The sequence below is a fragment of the Oxyura jamaicensis genome, unplaced genomic scaffold (assembly GCF_011077185.1).
Source record: "Oxyura jamaicensis isolate SHBP4307 breed ruddy duck unplaced genomic scaffold, BPBGC_Ojam_1.0 oxyUn_random_OJ68460, whole genome shotgun sequence".
In the NCBI taxonomy this organism is placed as follows: Eukaryota; Metazoa; Chordata; class Aves; order Anseriformes; family Anatidae; genus Oxyura; species Oxyura jamaicensis.
Genome location: NW_023308937.1, coordinates 1 through 20,995, shown reverse-complemented (window position 1 = coordinate 20,995; position 20,995 = coordinate 1). Strand labels below are relative to the sequence as shown.

The 20,995-nt window shown below is 42.5% G+C and overlaps 2 long non-coding RNA genes across 2 annotated transcripts; both read left to right on the top strand.

Moving 5' to 3' along the window:
- The first annotated feature begins 7,368 nt into the window (after positions 1 to 7,368).
- On the top strand, positions 7,369 to 8,874 carry LOC118159184. Its single transcript, XR_004747041.1, has 3 exons — positions 7,369 to 7,574; positions 8,203 to 8,361; positions 8,831 to 8,874. It is a non-coding gene; the product is annotated as an uncharacterized LOC118159184 (long non-coding RNA).
- A 2,097-nt stretch (positions 8,875 to 10,971) lies between these two features.
- On the top strand, positions 10,972 to 14,514 carry LOC118159185. The gene is made up of 3 exons (XR_004747042.1): positions 10,972 to 11,361; positions 13,046 to 13,150; positions 13,731 to 14,514. It is a non-coding gene; the product is annotated as an uncharacterized LOC118159185 (long non-coding RNA).
- The last annotated feature ends 6,481 nt before the right edge of the window (positions 14,515 to 20,995 follow it).

The window sequence follows — 20,995 nt, the reverse complement described above, 5'->3', positions numbered from 1 at the left end:
ACTATGTATGATAAACACAGGCCTGGGTCTTTTTGAGATGGCATTGTATAATAATGTAGCAGTTACGGTGCAGGGTGTTGTATAGGAGGGACACAACTGCGCCGATCAAAAGCAATACTGGCTATCTGTGATAATATTCAAGGGCTTGTTTGAGAAGCGTGCCAAGGCAAGCAACACAGCTCTCAACTCCAGTTGTTGAAGTGACACCCCCGGTTCTTGCCTGACCTCCTGATTCCATCTGATCCCATCCCACCACACCACCGGCAATTTATCTGTTGACCCTGCTGCATTGGTGAACACTGTGTGGGCCCTCAGCGGCTGCTGGGCAAGTGGGACTACCGGCAGTATGGTGATAAATTTTGCAATCATCGACCAAGGGGAGGTTCGTGTTGCTTCCACCTGAGCAGAATACCCAGCCAGCGCAGCCTGAATTGACATACTATTACGCTGCAACAAGTCCAACGAGGTTGCAGCTAACTCACATGAAATTGACACGGGCTCTACACCAGAGCATCCAACTGTCCCACTGTATGGCGAGGGCCAATAGGTCTTCCCACTGCGGTAACGTGACCTTTGGTGATGGTTGCCAGGGATTGTGGGGATGAAGGCTGATAACTCTTCTTCATCACCACTAGTTGACCTCCTGCCTTTGTGCAGACTGAGCTGCTCCTCGGCTCTTGTCTAAACCACGAGGTTGGTCTCAGCTGGTTTTTGAGACAGGTTCCCCATTTTTGTCAGGAACCATCCTTTGTGATGGGCCTCAAGACTTCTTGTTTATGTTAACTTGTACAGTAGTAAGCAAAGACATTCAGCAACATCTATTTTTAATGTGATTAAGCAAGCTCCCATTCTTCTACCTCTGGCTTCAAGAAAGCACGGATTTGGCTCTGGGGTGTCAGCTGGGTCAGGTGGCTGGGAGCATCTTGCCCCGCAGCATGCCAGGAGTTGTGGTCTTTGGGCTCCAGGCTTCCGGTCAGCCACGTTGGTTTCCGGAGGATGCCAGGAACTGTAGTTTCACGTTGCCGCTCGGCACGGGGCCATTTAGGATGGGCAGTTACTTCCTCCGCGCCAGTGGAGAGGGGTGCCTTTTCTTGCCGTTTTCGTGTGGTGTTCCACGTACGGCTCCCGCCGCTTCCATTAACGAGCAGACGGCCTGGGAAGCCGGGCCTGCCGTTCTGCTTCCGCCCATGCATGGAGCAGGCTGGCGCCGTGGCGCCTGGTGCCACCTGGTGGCCGAAGAGCGAGTGGTGCTGTAGGCGAAGAGGCACTGAGGCGACGCGTCGCTCTCAGCTTCCACCTGCTGGCGAAAAGGAGGTGCTGCAGGAGGAGGAGATGCACATGCACTGTAGTAATTGCCAAGCTTTGTGCCCCGCAGCGTGCCGGGAGTTGTGGTCTTTGGCTCCGAGCTCTCTGTCAGCCACTTTGGCTTCTGCGGTATGCTGGGAAATGTAGTTCCACGTTGCTTCCAAGCCGGGAGCAACACAGAGACAGGTAGGAAGGGCAGTTGTTTCCTCCGCACCAGTGGACCGTTTTGCCGCTTCTGTGTGGTTTTCCGCGCGGATCCCACTGCTTCTGTTAAGGAGAAAACGTTTTGAGAAGCCGTGCCTGCTCCCACACATGCGCAGAGTCAGCTGGCGAAAAAGCAGTACCTCCGGCGGGGGGGGGGGGGGGGGGGGCGTGCATGCGCAGTAGTGGTGCGTCGCCCTATGCTGCCACCTGCTGTTGGAAACGTGATACTGCAGGCGGGGCGGCCGGGTCAGGGAAAGCCCCGGGCGGGGGGTGTGGAGGGGCGTCGGGCTGCAGGTCAAGAAGTCGGGGGATGGCTCCAGGGCATCTGCAGAGTCAGGTGACCTGAGGGCAAGACCCACAGCATGCTGGGAGTCGTGGTCTTTGGGTTTTGAGATTACTGTCGGCCATGTTTATTTCCATGTCATGCCGGGAAATGTAGTTTTTCACATTGCTGCTCAGCTTCCTAGCCGGGAAGGTCATGTTGCTGAGGGCAGTTAATTCCTCCCCAAGACGACATGGGGTGCGTTTTTCTGTCGCTGTCATTTGTGATTTTCCACGCAGTTCGCACTGCTTCCGTTATTGAGAAAACGGTTTGCGAAAGGGTGTCTGCCGTTCTCAGGATGAGGCCGGTAGCAACCTCTGCCACCACCTGCTGGCAAAAAAAAATCAGTAACGCAGGGGGAGCCATGTAGGACTTCTCAGAGGTAAGCCTTCAATGTACAGGGACCCCTAAACTCGTGTGCCGAGCATTCGAGACGAATGTCTGTGACACAATGATCAAGGACGACTTCTCAAAGGTAAGCAGCTTTCCCTTTGTTTCCCCGTTTTCTCTTAGGAGCCCTCTTTATGATGCTTGCACACACTTCAGGCTCACAACACTCATTTTCTCCTCTATTTAGTATTCCTAGTCCTTGCCTAACACCCCCCCCCCCCCCTTTCCAAGGACCTACATGCTCTGCTCAGGTCCCTCCTGAGGTCCTAAAGATCTTTTAAATCTGCTTAATGTCCTTTCTGGGTTATACTGTGCCACTATTTTTTCCCTGCACCTTTTGAGAATGTCTGTACCCTTCTCAAATCTTCATTGGGGTGGCTTTTTTGCATCCATCTGCATAGCCTTTTGTTTTTTAGATAGTCTGCTAAGGTATGTTACTTCTCCTGTGAGTTATTTTACTACATTGAATTGCTTTTTTGTGGTTTGTAATCTGTTACACTCCTAGATTATTTCTACCAGTGTAAAGAAAGGTTTCAGCTAATTACAGTTAGAACCGGTTTTAGTTACCTACTTGGTTATATTGTCATTTCAATAATCAGAACTGAAGCAAAAGCACAGGAATTGTTACTTCTAGTAACACTCCACACACCATTGAGCTAAGCCAAATAAAAAATACAGCTGCTGCTTCTCCTGCACTCTTTATCCCTTCCTTTGCTTTGCCCCTCTTCTTTCCCAGGTGATTGGGGCAGGGTGCCAGGTGGGACCTAATGGTATATGAGCCACAGGTGTCCTATCAGAGAGCTCATTCTGCCTGAGCTGCTCTTTGGGGGTAAGTGCTTTGGGGTAAGTGCTTTGTTTTTCCTGCAGTCAGGTGCAGGGTTCTTTTTTTTTTTTTTTTTTTTTTTTTTTTTTGGTGGGTCAGAGGCTATGGGTTGATGCGTTTCCAGTTTCCACATTGAAAGAGATAAGTACATTTATTTAAGGTAACATCTAGTAGAATCATTTAAAGTAAATTAATCTATATTAGTAGTAGGTGCCTTTATTGCGTGCAGCTCTTCTTCAGGTGAGTAACTCTTATAGTATAAGTAATTCTTCTCCTATGTTTTGTTCATGATGTTTGTAGCATGCCTTTTTATGCGTGTGTCTGGCCTGGAGCTGTCCTGCCTGGCAATTAGTGATGGTAGCTAATGTGGTGATCCATCAGTGCAATAACACATTGTCCTGACTCTTTTGGGAAAGACATCTGGTCTGTCTCTGGGTGAGTACTCAAGCTTTGGGCAGCTGGCACAGAGTCTTTTTTTCTTTTTTCCAGTAGTAAATAAACCTTAGGAGGAATGGGTCAAAGGAAACAGCACTTTCTGGAACTGTCAAGTTCATGTTTGGCAACTCAGTGACTGCTTCGATCTACTTTTCAGATGTAGAGAGAAGTGGACTGCTGTTTTGAAATGATAAAATTAAGAACATGAAATTTGTCAAACATGGCCGTGCCTGTCTACAGTCTGTTTATTGCTTTTGCCAGTGTAGATAACACTTATAAGGAATCAGTCAAAGGAAAGAGCACCTTCTGGAACTGTGAAGCTCTGCGTTGGCAACTCAGTGACTGGGTTGACCTACTGTCCAGCTCCAGAGGGACCCCACCGGCGACCCTCCACAGGCCCCTTGACACCTTGGCAGACCCTCGGTGGTTTGGGTGCTGTAGCGGACCCACGCCGATCTCCGGTGGGCAACCGGGCAGTGTGGTGGACCCCCACCAGCCATCCTTGGCCGGCTCCTGAGCGCCACGGTGGACCCACGCCAGTGACCGCAGGTGGGCCCCTGCCATTGCAGCACACGCCAGCAAGCAAAACCAGCCAGGCCCCCTGGCCTGCCAGAGAACCCCGGGCAGCTCCTCAACTCCTAGGTCCCCTCTCTCTGCCCGACAGCGAGAAGGGAGGGGAGAGGTCCCCTCTCTCTGCCCGACAGCAAGAAGAAGAGAGGGGAGGAGGAGGAGTTAAGGAAAGAGAGAGAAGAAGGGAGGGGAGAGGAGGAGGATTTAAGGAAAGAGGGGAATAAGAAGGGAGAAAAGAGGATGGGAGGGGAGGAGGAATTAAGGAAAGAGGGGGAGGAGAAAGGAGGGGAGGGGAGGAGAGTAAGAGTCAGAGCTGAGGAAAGTGAGGGGCAGGAGAAGGGTGGGGAGGAGGAGCCGAGGAAAGAATAAGAAAAGAGTAGAGGAGAGGAGATGCTAAGAAAAGAGAAGATGAGGGGAGGGGAGAGGAGAAATGAAGAAAAGAGAGGATAAGGGATAGGAGGGGAAGGGAGTGGCAAGGCGTCGGGAAGACAGGCCAGGCACGGGGAAGACAGGCGAGGCGCCATAGGAAGGGAGAAGAGGAGTGGAGACCAGAGGAGACCAGAAGTTAAGAAAAGAGAGGATAAGAATGGAGAAGGCAGGAGAAGGATTATAGAGGAGAGGAGGGGAAATGGATAATAGAGGAGAAGAGAGGAGAGAAGAATTTGGGAGAGAAATCTCAAATAGTTTTATTCAAACCAGACTTCTCTGAAGCTTATTTTATTTGCTTTTGGAAAGGCGGGCATATTGTCAATTAGAACTTATTTTAATAAACAAATCATATCTTTTCATTCCCTATCACCCAACACCTAATCTCCTCCTGTTTCCTTATTGTCAGAGTCCTACATTTTCACAAGGTCTCATTTTGTCTCATCTCGTCTTCTTCACTCTTCTCAGATCTGCTCTCCCAGACCTTGTCCCGAGACCTGCTACCCACGCCTGGTCTCCAGCTCTTCTCGCAACATCTGGTCCCCAGAACTGGTTCCCAGACCTACTCTGCTTTAAAATGGGGTTGTAGTTCTGGGGACCAGATCTGGGAAGCATGTCTTTGGACCGGTTCTGGGGACCCGATCTTGGGAGCAGATGCGGGGACAAGGACTGAGGACTACACTTGAGGACGTGATTTGGGGAACAGATTGTGAATCAGGTGTGTGGACCAGCTCTGGGGACTAACTGGGAACAAGTGCCGGTGCCCAAATGTGGGGAGTATTTCTGTGGAGCAGGTGTGGGGACCAGGTCTCTGGGGAGCAGGTCTGAGGACAAGTTCTGGAGACCAGGTGTGGGGACCCAATCTGGGAAGCAGGTCTTGGGACCAGTTCTGGGTTGCAGGTCTTCAGAACAGCTCTGGGGACCAGAGCTGTGGACCAGGTGTGGGGACCACCTCTTGGGTGCAGGTCTGGGATCCAGCTTGGGGACTGTCCCTGGGGACCAGCTCTGGGGACTAGCTCTGGGTAGCAGGTCTGGGGAGTGGGTCTGGGGAGTAGGTCTGGGAGACCCAATATGGGGACCAGTTTTGGGGATCATGTCTGCGTACGATGTCTTGGGACCAGGTCTGGTGACCATGTTTTGGGACAAGCTCTGGAGAGCAGGTGGGGATTGGGTCTGGGGACAGGTTTGCATGCAAGGACTGGAGACAGCTCTGGGGAACATGTCTGGAGAGCACCTCTGGGGAACAGCCCTGGGGAATCTGATCTGGGAAGCAGCCTTGTTGACCAACTCTGTGGAGTAGGTCTGGGAACTGGTTGTGGGGACCCAGCTCTGGGGACAAGGTTCTTTGGGGAGAAGAGCTGGAGACCAGGGGTGGGGAGCAGGTCTGGGAGAACAGATCTGTGGAGCACCTCTGGGGACCATGTCTGTGGACCCGATCTGGGGATCAGGTCTCAGAACCAGATCTGCATGTGAGGAAGAGGTGTATGAAGCAGGTCTGGGGATGAACTCGGTGCAGTAGGTCTGGGAACCCAGCTGTGGGGATGAGATGTTGGGAGAAGAGCTGCAGATCAGATTTGTGGAACAGGTCTCGAGAGCAGCTCTGGGGAACCTGGTATGTGTTTCTGAAGGGTTGGTTTGCACAACAAGGCTAGGGGTGTATGTTTCTGGGGCAAGCGGTCAGCAGAACCCAGCAGGTGACCCCTGGGCCCTGCTGTGGACACCAGTTGGTGGGCCCCCGGGAACAGCAGCGGAATCCAGTCGGTGACCTCCGGCAGGCCCCCAGGCCCTGCAGCAGACCCTGGGCCAGCGACACCCTGGTGAGTCAGCTGACCTGCTGCACAGAGCTGGTACCAAGTCCTGGTTCCCACACTTGCTCAGCATAACTGTTCTGCAGCTTTGGTCCACTGAGTTGTTTCCCAGAGTTGATCCCCACAATTTGTTCCCAGAGCTGGTTCCCAGGCTGGTCCCCAAGGATTGTCACCAGAGCTCAATCCCAGATGTGTTCCCCAGATCTTGTCCACACACCTAGTCCACAGGTCTCGTCCCCAGACCTGGTCCAAAGACCTGATCTCCAGAACTTCTCCCAGATCCTGGTGACCAGACCTACTCCCCAGACCTGCTGCCCACAGCTCATCTCCAAATGTGGTTTGCGGAACTGATCCCAAGACCTGCTCCCCCACACCTGCTCTCCAGGGCTGGTTCCCAGATCTGGTCACCTGAACTGGTCACCAGGCCTGTTCAGCAGATCTGCTCTCCCAGATATGGTCCCGAGACCTGCTACCCCAACTGGTCTCCAGCTCTTCTCCTGATATCTGGTCCCCAGAGTTGGTTCCTGGACCTACTCCTCTCCAAAACTGGGTTGTAGTTCTAGGGACCAGATCTGGGAAGCAGGTCGTCGGACCAGTTCCAGGGACCCAATCTTGGGAGCAGGTGTGGGGACCAGGACTGAGGACTACACTTGAGGACGCGATATGGGGAACAGATCTAGAAGCAGGTTTGCGGACAAGCTCTGGGGACTCGATCTCGGAACCAGCTCTGGTGAACAACTGTGGGGAGCAGGTCTCTGGAGCAGCCCTGGGCACCAACTGCGGGGAGCAGGTGTGCGGACCAAGTATGGGGAGCAGATGTGGGGACCAGGTTGGGGGGAGCAGGTCTAGACTGGGGAGCAGGACTCGATCTGGGGAGCACACCTGGGGACCAGTTCTTGTGAGCAGATGTGGGGTTGAATTCTGGGTAGCAGAATTCGGAACGGGTGTAGGGAACAGGTCTTGCAACCAGCTCTGGAACTCATCATGAGAGAAGAGAAAAGGAGGAGAGGAGTGGAAAGGAGAGGAAATGAATGTAAAATAAAATTTTGCTTGAATGAATCTTGCTTATGATACTTTGCTATTGAACAGTAAATCTATTGTTCCTTTAATTCTTATGGAAGCACAATCACTGTTTTAATTCTTTCCCATGTAACTTTTTCACCAAAGGTGGTCCAACATCTTGGTCCAGCTATGGATTTTTATATGAAGTTGGCATTGGACTGTTCAGGCCAACAGACTGCTGTGGATTTATTTCTCTTAAGTTCACAATATTCTGATTTAGCTTCTCTTGGTAAGGAGTGCCTAATATATGTATTAATTCCCTCCAAAGTGTTGTCTGTCTTTGAAAAGCACAGGCTGCTTCAGGAATTCTTTGATCTTGTAAGTCCTTATGCACTCTTGTAAATGCAGCTAATACTGCATAGGAATTGACTTAGAAGCTGATATCAGTAAAGAACAGGGGTCTTGGATTGGTGGTATCAGACAATTTATTCTGAGCTTTCAGTTTTAAACTAGAAAGTACTCTTCTGCTCGAGAATACAAAACAGGTAGATGACAGGAAAAAAAGTTTAATCATAGGAGGAGAACACAGTTCTCACCTTTCAGTATTAGACTAGGATTTGTCTCTGCACACACACTTAGTTTTATGTCTACGTCATTAAATATTCTTGCAAGCACTCCGTGCTACCTTGGAAGCTAAGATAAGTTATTGAAGTAAGTGGATATTGAGATAACTGTGTATTGGAGTGACTTGTTGATGTCTTCAGTGGCCTGAGTCAAGGCCAGCTCTTGTTGTTTTACAGATGCAGTTCATATCAGGAAAAAAGTCAATATAGATGGGACTTGAAGAACATTATACATAATCTTAACGTCCTGACCTCATGGTTTACCTTCTAACAACATCTTTTCTTCATTCACAGCTTGCATGTCCAAATACTCTGCTGGGTGCATCTATTATTATCCGTCTTATCATCATGTCCATAATCCTGCTCAGGCGGAAAAGTTGCAGAAAGACCTTAAAAGATACCTTACGAGGAAGCTTGGTTTTGAGGCAGTTATGCGCATAAGATGCACAAAAGGTATATTGTAAATACTCTTACATATGGGAAAACATGTTCACTGTCTTTTGGAATGTGCTTAGTCTTCAACAAGATTAAATTTCAGTCTGTTTCTTGCACTGAAGAATCAGATTTTTGTCACCTTTACATCAGTATGTGTTGTTAGCTTTTGCTATTTGGATATTAGTTGTTTTTTTTGTTTGTTTGTTTTGTTACAGTTTTTAGTTAAGACTGCACCATCTCATTTCGACCAAGTTGAAATGTGTAGTGTAGGAGCATTGTTCAGTTTGGAGCATTCAAAATTGAGTAAGAAATGTATGGGATCACTCTGAAAGGTGTGATGATTCCTATAATAACTGATTCTGCTTAATATTTGGGATAAATATATTTACTTTATTTTTAAAACATAAGGACTGTGGGTTTTAATTACTGAAGGAAGTTTTTCATGCTGTTCCAACCTCATTGTCTGAATTATTTCATCAGCTTCTAGGTCTTTCTATACATACTTTTCATGGGAACTTTTTTGTACGATCTTGTAGTGGTTTAACCCGGCTGGCAGCTAAACACCACACAGCCGTTCGCTCACCCTCCCCCCTCCCTCTCTGGGATGGGGGAGAGAAACGGGAAAGTGAAGCCTGTGAGTTGAGATAAAGACAGTTTATTAAGATAGAAAATGATAATGATAATAATAATAATATGTACAAACAAGTGATGCACAATGCAATTGCTCACCGCCCGCTGACCGATGCCCAGCCCAACCCCGAGCAGCCGGCCCCCCCACCCCGGCTAGCCACCCCTATATATTGTTCAGCATGCTGTCAGATGGTGTGGAATACCCCTTTGGCCAGTTTGGGTCAGCTGTCCTGGGTCTGTCCCCTCCCAGCTCTTGCTGCACCCCCAGCCTGCCCGCTGGCAGGACAGAGCGAGGAGCTGAAAAGTCCTTGGCTTAGTATAAGCAGTGCTCTGCAGCAATTAAAACATCAGCATGTTATCAGCACTCTTCTCATCCTAATCCAAAACATAGCACCCTACCAGCTACTAGGAGGGAAAATAACTGTCCTAACTGAAACCAGGACAGATCTCCTCATTTATTATCCCTTGCCAATGTCAATCCTGATGCTGGATTTGCAGTACAAATCCATGCAGTCCATTGAGGAAAGTCTTTCTGGCACATCCTTGGTTTGTTTTCAAACAACTCTTTTGTATACTTCCAGCAAAGGTAAATGCAATCAAATGAATTGACCACTGTTTTTGTTTGGTTTGTTTATAAGGTAATGTTTGTATAGCTCTTCGCACAGCCTTTTGTTGATCTTTACAACTTAGGGGAATCTTGTCCAAGTTAGGGAACCTACTTGGCAGTTAGTCACATCATGTAAAACTTCATAAGCTCTATTTTGATGGAAAAAAATGAATTTATCTCAATTTTACGTCATCTTGTTCAACAACTTTACTTCAAAGGCATATCATTGTTATAAGCAGTAACATATTTGGCACTTAATTTATCCAAAATCACAGAGCTATGAAAGTGGTGGATGCTACTGGGTGGGCGTAAAGAATAGCAGCTACCTTCTAATGTGGAGGATGTACTTCATCTGTACAGTCAAAATGCTTGGTGTGGCGATTATGAAGTAGTTCATGTTATGAACCTCTGTTGAATACTTCAGAGCATTTCAGAATTTGAGACAGGAGTGAGAAGTGACATTACAGCAAACTCCTGACTGGTGTGTTTTTACCAAGAGTGCATCTTGGACCAGAGGAGATGTACTGTCATGACTGAATTTGGATACCTCTTCCTACCAAGCAGTACTGTGTGATGATTTCTATTTATTTTTTTGTTAGGTGAATGTTGAATTTGTGTGCACACACTTTGCTTGCCTGTAATAAATTGGTTGACTGATGTATATGCAGGAGCAGATGAACAAGCAGTTGTATGCCTCTTAGCAAACATGGGTGAGTTTCACATAGCTTGTCACGTGTTCTCTTTTAAAGTAGCAAATGAAGCCTGGCTATTCATTTTCCTGTTTGGTTTTGTGTGCTTTAAAAAGAAAAAAACTCGGGGATGAGGAGTTCTTCTGACATCTCCACTTTCTGCGTTAGTTTTCTGTGCTTTCAACCTGCCACTACCAGATTGAGGATTCTTGCTTATTCCCTACGCATGGGCCACAAGTAGATGTTCGATAGATTGTTCTCTGCTTGTGAGTGTTACAGCTTCATGCAGGATTTTAGTGTATGCCATGTTGTGTATTAATAGCCAAATGAATTACAAAAAAAGGACCAGTACTTCTGTATCTAGTCTCAAATGTGCATTCAGTCCAGCAGGTGGCTTCCTCCAACCAAAAGATTCGCAGCTTTTTCTTAGCAGAGAAAGATGGAGATTAAGTTGCACAAACTGTTATGCTGTGGAAATGATGAGAATTTTTTAGGCTGCTGTAATGGCACTGTAGAATGAAAGTGCATTGAAGTTCAGGGGCTGAGTGTGAATGTCAAATTAGTTTCTGTCTTCAGATGTCCAAAATAATTATTTTAATGTGTTCTGGTAATTAGTGCTTTACTATAGCTTGTTGAGATTGGAAGTCAGTGTGCAGTAACTGACAGAGTGGAGTGATTTTATAAAAATCTAGTTTTTGTATTTTAGGACATTATTTAACATACATTAATTGTACCAATATAGACATGGCCTGCATCCTTTCAGTATTTGTGTTTTAACTGGGTTTTGGACATTTAATCATCTTTTTTCCAAATGGTACCGATTATTACTAAGTCGGTGTACAAATAATGAATATAGAGATGTGAATTGCAACTGGAGCTCTCAGGTGATCAATTTGCATGACTGGTGTTTCCTGGTAATATTCCAATTTTATTACTATTTGTCTCTTTCTCTAAAATGTATGCAAGGCCTTTACTAAAAATGATTCTGACATCCTACAGGCATTTTATATTTGGATTGGAAAAAACTGTGATGACAACTTCATAAAAGATGTCCTTGGATACCCAAACTATGCGTCAGTACCACAGAAAATGGTAGGCATTTTAATGATCAATGCTGTATGATGCTTACATTTGGAAGCTGTATTTAATCTATTTTTTTCTGAATTGTCAGTTTTTAATTATGTAACTGTGAATTAGATTTTTTTTTTTAAATGAACACAATTTAACTTCTTGCCAGCTTTATAGAAAACATAAATTGTCACTTAGTTTTAAGGAAAGAATATAAATGTGTTCAGGGAATGTCAAAAAAATGTTCAATAATATAATTGGTTTGTTTTTTTTTTTTTTGTTTTGTTTTGAAATGCATTTGGGCCTACAAAAATATTGTGAAATGGTGTAGATCACTTCTTGATTCATTTCTGTCACAAACGTTAGTTGTTAAGATTGAAGGGGTTTTTGTTTATATGATTTTTTTGAAATCTTACGTTCAGTGAACGCGGTGTAATATACCAGGTCTATGATATTAGAGGATAGGTCTGTATGTGAAGGGTAATGTAAAGGTCTGTATGTCAAGTAAAGTTAGGTTTTGCTCAGCTTACAGGCATGAGTCTGGACAAACAAAATGCTTTTAGCTATTAGAACATCAAAGACCCTTCAATGTGTGTTTCGGCATAGGGATTTTTGTGCTGTAACCTGTGTCTATGATCTTCTATGGGAAACAAAGTAGCAATTTGAGAGGACTCCCTCTTCTGTGGAGAGTGGTTCCAAGATATCAACAATTGGGGGATAAGGATGAACCCTATTGAGATACTCTAGAAAAGTTCTGAATTGAATGGTATTATTCAAATAATACCAAAAATGTTTTAGGCACTGCGGAAACGTAGGAAGATACAAAGGGAAAAAGCAAAAGAAAAGCAGTACTTCTGAGAACAGGTCAGAAAGAGTGGTGAGCTTTAATGCTACTATAAAATTGGACTGCTTGTTCAAGGTTTTGTATTTTGCTTGTATTAGCAAGATAGAATTGTTCCCTCTGATCTACCAGTGGTATTATTAATTGACAGTGTTTTCAGGAAAAACTTTAATAAACAAAGGATGGCTTTTTTTTTTGAGATGTTAAATAGCATTTATTGTAATGAAAAATTAGAGAAAAAAAGTAACATACAAAGTTGCCATCTTTGCTTTTAAATTATATTCCCCATTCATTTACTACAAAGGCAGTAGTGGATGTAACACAAAAAATACTCCCTGTTACAGATTTGTGTTAAATAATATCAACCCTGGAGTTTGTGTATTTAGTTCAGTGAATGCCTCAAACAAGCGCTGTTGTGATGGTGGATTTTTTAAAGCTCATTCCCCAACCAAATAATCCCTTATCTTTGCATTGAACTTCGCTTACAATTCAAATTTTGTTTCTCCATGTTTCATTCATCTTTTCAATGGTGTAAAAGACAACATATAGGAACGTGGTTGATAGGGAAAGATAGCAGGAAAACTGTGAAAGCAGCATTTTAAAAAGATTACTGTTTACATGAGTTCACTTTGCAAAATCTTTTGCACCTAAAAGGCAGTTTAAGATAAAGGTGTACTACTTCCTATAAAACAGGTATTACAGAATTGTATTTTAAGCTGAAGAAAAAATGTGTATATGAAGTACATGGTAATTTCACAATAGAAATGGTGGTTATTCTGTCATTGGGCCATGTCATGAATATGAGGATCTTTTCTTTAAAATAGTTCTGATAATAAAAGATAATTTCTTTCAATTACTTTCAACCAGACACAACTCCCTGAGGTAGTTGCACTTACTTCAGAAAGGACGTGGTCTTTCATAGCCTGGCTGAGGGAACAACAGACCTTTCAGCCCAGTTCTTCAAGTAATAAAGTAAGTATTTCTGTTAGATACGGAGTGATTATTGGCAAGTCGTACTTACAGTTTCTAATTGACACTGAAAAGTGGGTGTGTCTAGATCAGAAGAAACCAAATACTATATCCTCCTCTTGATAGAGTGCTGTTATCTAAAACACCTTTCAATGGAGATCTGTAAATTCTGAATGAGGAAAAAAGGAACATTCAAATTCTGTATACACAGATGTAATTTTTTTCTGGGTTTAATCTTTATCGGGATTTAATATAACACTTTCAGAATTCATTGCCATCAGCATAATTGCTTACATCTAAACACTAGATCATTTTTATGCTTCCGTTCTTGTGTTTCTACAAGATACTTTAAATGCTGTTTCACCTACCTTTCTCCCATGTTATGCTTGTTAAAAAGATACTCCTTTTTGTTAGTGATCACAGACTCCAGGGGCTTTTTTCTTGACTTTGGGTTATTTGTACTACAGTATCTTGGGGCTGAATCTAGACTTCAAAACACAATAAGCAATTCATTAGAATTTATGCCTCTACTTTACTTTACAGTGTATCTCTTGCTAAATGACTAAAATATCTATTCTTTCAGAGATGAAACTCCTGCCAAGACAGAGTTTTTTCCGCATTTAATTGAAGATCGGAGAGAAGCAGCTTTCTCTTATTATTAATTCTTACTTCATATTCAACAGCAGATTTGTAGATGAGCAAGGAGTAAACTAGAAGAAAAATCCGGACTCCAGATAGAAGCATTGGCTGAGAAAAGTATATAGAAAGTTACAAAAGTGGATGTTTGTTCATCACAATGTACAGTAATCGACACTGATTTGGAAACTTTACAGCTAAAGGAGGAGATGTATACATTTCCAGAAGAGTTTTGCACATTTATTTCAGTCTAAAAGTGCTAGGAATGATGAAGCTGTTTTCAGTAGTAAACTAAATTGGTTTATCCACGTGCGGCAGCATGGTGCTCTGTTTATTGCAAGCTGGTGATTCTATGTAGCTATGTGGGATGATATTTCTTAATGAAATATACAATTAGGTAAAGCCTTTTTTTCTTACGTTTATTATGGTAGCCCTTCAAAATTCAAATTCTTAACAGAGATGTCAAAGGGCAGTGCTGTATGTTGGTTGTTTATATGAATTTCTTCTTAAAAGAAACTATTCATTCCCTTTGAAAGTTGTAGAATTTCACTAAAGTAAATGAATTGTGGAAATAAAATATATAATGTACATAAGTATTACATTTGTAAAGAAAATGTAAAAATGTAACTAAAAAAAAGACTTAGCTCAGTGTGCTGAATTGTTGAGTGCTCAATGATGAATTGTTTCAGTCCCAAGCTAGACAGTGAAGTTGACTATTATAACATGCTTAACAAAAATCCATGTAGAAGGAACACAGCTTCTTGTTCTGTTTAATTTTTAGGTGGATTTATTTATGATTGGTTTACTAATTAAAAATATTTTGCTTTATCATGTGTTTTAATATTTATGCAAATACTATATTTTTTGCAAGTGAACTATATATTGAAGAGAATATGTTTACCGCTTTATTTTGCAGACCTCTGGAAGGGAGGAAAAAATGTTGCACTCTCTGAAATGAGCTATCGATACAATACAGTAGTTAAAGTTCCTGAAACCCTCCTTGTGTATTATCCTAAAGGAGACATATCTGCTAAGCTTGTTTTACATTTTGTAAACTGCTGTAATCTTGGTCCAAGCTTTCTGTAACTTTTGTCTGCTGTTTAGAGTAAGCATGGGTAATCACTCAATCTTACTTGACTATATGATTTCTGCTGTGATCTAAAGGGGAAAAAAAAGGTGAAGAGTGGTATAAAAATGAATTAGCTTGCAACAAGGGAAGTAAAGGCTTTAATATACCAAATTTCAAAATGCAGTCATATAGTCACATTCTTACATCTTTCCAAAACTCTGTTCTTGCTAATGTTTTGGTAACTTAATTGTGAAGTTTCAGATGGATTTAGCTCAGATTTTGAAACTTTGTTGTGAAATGGGGGTGGTTTTGTTTCAGATTTTTTTTTTTTTTTTTTTTTTTTTTTAGAGGCACATTACAGAATCACAGAATAGTCTAGGTTGGAAGAGACCTCCAAGATCACTGAGTCCAACCTCTGACCTAATGCTAACAAATCTTCCACTAAACCATATCCCTAAGCTCTACATCTAAACGTCTTTTAAAGACCTCCAGGGATGGTGACTCCACCACTTCCCTGGGCAGCCTATTCCAGTGACTAACAACCCGTTCAGTAAAGAAGTTCTTCCTAACATCCAACCTAAACCTCCCCTGGCGCAACTTTAGCCCATTCCCCCTCGTCCTGTCACCAGGCATGTGGGAGAATAGACCAACCACCACCTCGCTACAGCCTCCTTTCAGGTACCTGTAGAGTGTGATAAAGTCACCCCTGAGCCTCCTCTTCTCCAGGCTAAACAGTCCCAGCTCCCTCAGCCGCTCCTCGTAAGAGTTGTTCTCCAGACCTTTCCAGACCCTTCACCAGCTTCGTAGCCTTTCTCTGGACTCGCTCAAGCACCTCGATGTCCTTCTTGTAGTGAGGGGCCCAAAACTGAACGCAGTACTCGAGGTGCAGCCTCACCAGAGCTGAGTACAGGGGGACAAATAGAAAATATTTAGAAATAATTCACAAAGTATAGTCACTCATACATTATACTTTTTGTTTGTTTGTTCGATGAAATATAACTAAAATGATTAAGTACCAAAAAGTAAATAATAATTAGTATGATTACATTTTATTTTAAAGTAGTCTTGAGAATGTTAACTGTTCACATGTTGCATAACTGCAGTATCCCCTGAAAACGGAACTTGAATAGTCGAGAAAAAATGTTCTAGCTATGGTTTGCAAATGCTTTAAAAAAGTTACCCTAGTTAAATTGTTCAAGTGATGTTATTTTGCATGTTAGCATCAACTCATTGTTTGGGGAAAATATAATTTACATGTGTGTTGTCCTTAACTAAATGTTTTTAAGTTACCTAAAAGAAATTTACCTAAAATAAATTACTTGAGATTTTTTTTTCCATTTGGTAAATTATCATGTAATAAATGTCTGAGGTGATGTTAAATGTTGTCCCTAAATAAAAAGACCACCAGGATTTCAGTACTGATACACTTGTTCATAGATGGATTCAAAGTGGGTGAAAGCTACACACTGCTGAAGACTGGGGCATCTCAAAAATTATTTGTAATTGCAAAGATGAGAAGAGCATGTTACAATTTAAGTGTCCGATGACTTGTGAGCTTGGTATTGAATACCTTGGAACATCCTATTCCATGATTAATTGTAACATGTTCTGTAAAACCATTAATTAAAGCTTTATTTTTCCATCATTTTTTGTATATAAAATTATAACAAGTACAGCAAGAGCTATTTGTTCAGTAAAATCCTAACACAGCACAGAATCTAGTGTTTTTGTTGTTGTGACTTTTTAAAATCAGTTAGTGGAGCACATGTACTTCTGATGTTTGTTTTCAAATTTAAGATGCCAATTCCATGGAAGTATTTTGAATTGGATTTAGCACATTGGTTTTAGTGTTTGAACAAGTGTATCTGTAGGTATGGAAGTAGCATCTGAAAGGTGGCTGTACTTAAAATGATTTGGATCAAGCGACTGTACTGAAGGTGCATGCCAAAAAATGAATCCCCATGAAGACACACACTGTGAAACTTGAAAGATTTTGCCCACTGGATAATATTTTGGTAAGGAGATAAGAGGTAAGCTTTTGTATTTTTTTTAAAGTGTTGAACTGTCCCAAGAGGATCTGACTGTTTTAGGGATTTATGTTTTTTCCCCCAAAGCTTTCAACTCTGTGTCATATGAATCATGCCTGTTTCAAGAGAAGTTCAAAATTAGCTAGGGGAAAGATATACCAGCCCCGGCTAAGTAAGTCTTCTGGGGAATTGATTCAAATTCTCTACATTTTAAGTACAGCTGACATCCCTTTTCATTTCTTAGTTCTAAAAGCCGCATTGCTTACATCTTTTAACATCAAAGGAATATGTGAACTACTGATGGAGAAATTACAGTCCAGGAGGCTCTTAGAATAGTAAAGACATGTAATGTAGCTCCTGGAGAATTAGTAGTAAACATAATTTTGTATTAAACTTTCACATACATCAGAAATAAGCCTATTTGTTAATTTTGATGTAGAGCTTCATATCTCTGGAAAAAAGATGAGTGGGCGCAATTGACTTTGGCTTTCTGTACATTTTGTCAGATACTGAAAAGATGTTTTTCAGTCAGTAGTGGTGGTGGTGGTTTTTTTTTTAACAAGCCAAAATCAGCCGTTAGTAATCCTGACAGTCAAGAGCTCTTCAAGTAATTTCAAATATGAAGTATTACTTTTTTGACCCCAAATACATTTCAATAACTCTATTAAAAACAAACAAACAAACTTTCCAAGATAGTGGGACAGACCTGGATTTTTTAGTGTGTACTTACAACCTCAATCACTGATTTCAGTAGTTGTTAACTCATGTATAAAGGACTTGCAAGATCTTGAGTAAAATTTTTGACCATATTTTGTCTCACTGCTATCTTCTGATCTTGGACAGGATGTAATCCTGCAAAAGCTTGGTGGCCAAGCTTTTCAGTAAGTGACTGAAACAAGAAGTTTTGGAGGCTCTCACTGGCAATCTTTGTCTTGCTCACACAGAAAATTCTCTTTACCAAAATTTTTTTGGGAAATTGGCCTATTTTTTATTTTTTTTTTTTTTTTTTTTAATTAATTAATAGCATAGGTCATTGATTAGCATTCCTGCTGCAGAATTTTCCTGTGGCAAAACTTCTGGAAACATTTCAAAACTTGAAGAAAAAAAAAAAAAAAAAAAATGGGAAAAATTATTTTTAGTATTGTTTCTCTTGTACCAATTTACCTTTCTGATTTCTGTTGTATATTTTCTAAAAGTACTGGATATTTGATTTTCAGCTGTCGAGAGAACACCACCCCAGAGACATCAGCAAATACAGATTTCAAATTACACCCTTCATCATTAAAAGAAAAGCACCAGTTCAATTCAAAAACTATATATATATTTTTTGAGTGTTTCCAGTAGGAAAGAAGCTGATTTTTTTCTCTGTTGGGCAATAAAGTAGTGTAACATTTTTTTCTTGTGTTTTATCTCTTTGCCACATGTAGGAAGCCCTGCCCTTGTGAGACACTGAGGCTTTGCAAGTTTCTTGAGTGAAGAGTTTACTGTCACAAAAATCCTCAAGGAAGAGTAGGTGATGATTTACCATCTTAGTAATCTGCTAGCCATAGAAAATGCCATTCTTACCAATTGTTTGAAAAAGAGTTTGATGGTGTTTCTCAGATCCATGAAGTGATTTACATAAAGGTGGGATATCACTGCCCTTTCCCCTATTCTATTCTTTTTTGTCCTAATGTGTTGTTACAGTGAACTTTGAACAGTGCTCCCTCGGTCTTTTAGTAAGTGTGTGTTATAAAAAATAAGTTGCTATATGGCTTCTGTGAGAAGTTTAAAAACAAAAAGTGAGCTATCTTCCCTCCTCAATGGTGGTTTCTTAGGTAGCAGGAACAATGTTTTGGCTTCTTCCTAAAGCAATACTTTTGGAGTTTAGGACTTGATTTATTCAAAAAATAAAAAGTAAAACCTTGCAGAAAGTGTGTGTGTGTGGTGGAAAGGAACTAGGCCAGGCCTGCAGGACTCAGTGGAGCAAGAGTTAGGACTTCCATGAAGGATAATGTCAAAGGGAGGGATAACTCCTACCCCAAAAAGACCTTTGCCAGTGTTAGTGCCTGCTGCATAAGGGGCTGAAATTTCAGCCACTGAATTGTACCAAAATTGTTATTTATTCCATAAGAATTCATGCTTCCAGTTCAGCAGAAATCAATTTACAAGAAAGAGAAAGCATGCAAAAAAGACCAACCAACCACTGAGGCACAGTACAACACCTCAGCAGAGGGACGGAAGAGAATGACCGGATGAAACAAGCTCCTCACAGGTATGACTCAGGTCTCAGTGAAGGGCTCCCCTGCTGTTTGGAGAGCCTGGCAGCTCTGTAGTAAGAGCATAACTTATGATCCTCCCTCCGCCCAGTTGAAGCACTTCCTATTCCTGGAGTAAGAATTTCTCTCTGTAATAAAAGTCCAAGTCTCTTCCCCTGTGGCAGCACGCCTTCCATCAGCCTGGTTAGGAATTCCTACCTGCGTGACACACCGCTCCATAACAAATACAGAGCTTTAGACTGTCCTGGGTGAGCTGGGGAGGTGTCTCACCTCGCTCCTCTCCTAGAGCAGGAGGATTAGTAAGCTGACATGTTGCAATGAGCTGCTCTTCTATGTTTCGAAGAGATCTTTGCTCGCTGTGCACTGAAAGCTGTGAAATGTGTTCATCTGATTCATGTCAGTGTGGAGCAATGCTAGGGCAGCATGATAAAATGTGACCTTCTATCTTACACATCCTTGTATAACCACAAGACTAGGAAAATAGAGATGGTTAATGTATGTATATAGTTCTTGTGTTCTGCAATGGTCACCTGACAGGACGGGCTTGGACCAGTTTTGTTGCTGGCCGTGCAGTGTTAAGCAGAAGTCTGTGGGGGGAGCATGGATGGGGTCTGGGGTCGAGAAGATTCCAGAAGATGAAGAAGGCATGCTTGGAAGAGGACATGCCCGCTAATGAAGACGCATTAGTAGAAGGGATATAAACCAGGAATGGGAACTGTCAGGTGTGTGTCTTGGTGGAGTGGAGACTCCCGGCGCATCCAGTGCTGTTTGCTTGCCTTTATTCCTTTAATAAATTGTTATCTTTAGTTGGAATCCTATTTGAGACTCAATCATTTATCACAGAGGGAACATAATTCTCCCTGGAGGAAAAAAATAATAGCCACGGTCCATGCCCAGAAAGGAGCAAAAGGGTTTTATATAAGCTCCCATCTTCATGAAAACATAGGAGTCCAGGTTTCATCCCTGTGACTATGTGGAAAATTCATGCTATTTAGTAATGGCTCGTGGACAAGCAATAGGATTTGTTTTTCTGGGGAGGTGCATCACCTAACTTTATTCCAATCCACTATATTTGTTTTCATCCTAAAAGCTGACCCCTCCCCTCCCCTCTCCTCTCGTCCCCTCTCCAATCATCTCCAATCCTCTGCCCTCCTCTACCCTCCTCTGCCCTCCTCTCCTCTGATTTACTCTTCATTTACTCTATATATAATCTTGGGTTATTACTAAGTTCCTGTGGATTTCCTCTTGTTTTCCTATCATTTTACATGTGATTTATGTTTCACTTCCTTAAGACTTACACTCGTTTTGATGTCAATTTAATTTTAATTACTTCTCCTCTCCTGTCTGGAAAGAAGTGAAGAATAGAGATGGGAAGAGAAGAGAAGGGGAGGGGAATGTAAGATTTCGAACCACTAGTATTACTCTAAGTTTTATACAGGGCAGGTGACAGGCTATCAGGTAATAAAAAATTAAAGATTTTGATATGTTTACTGTAAAATACCAGAAGTGAAAGGATTCCAGTGGTAGTAATTGCGTATAAAATCAACTACACACAAGACACTGTCTGAAGAAATAATATGAATTTTTTCATACAGACACAACCTCCTCTTGTCTCCTCCACTCTCCTCCCCTCTCCTCCCCTCTCTTCAACACCTCCCCTCCCCTCCCCTCCCCTCCCCTCCCCTCCTCTGCCTTCCTCTGTCCTCCTCTCCTCTGATTTACTCTTCATTTATTCTATATATAATCTTGGGTTTTTACTAAGTTCCTGTGGATTTCCTCTTGATTTCCTATCGTTTTACACGTGATTAACTTTTCACTTCCTCAAAACTTACTCTCATTTTGATGTCGATATAATTTT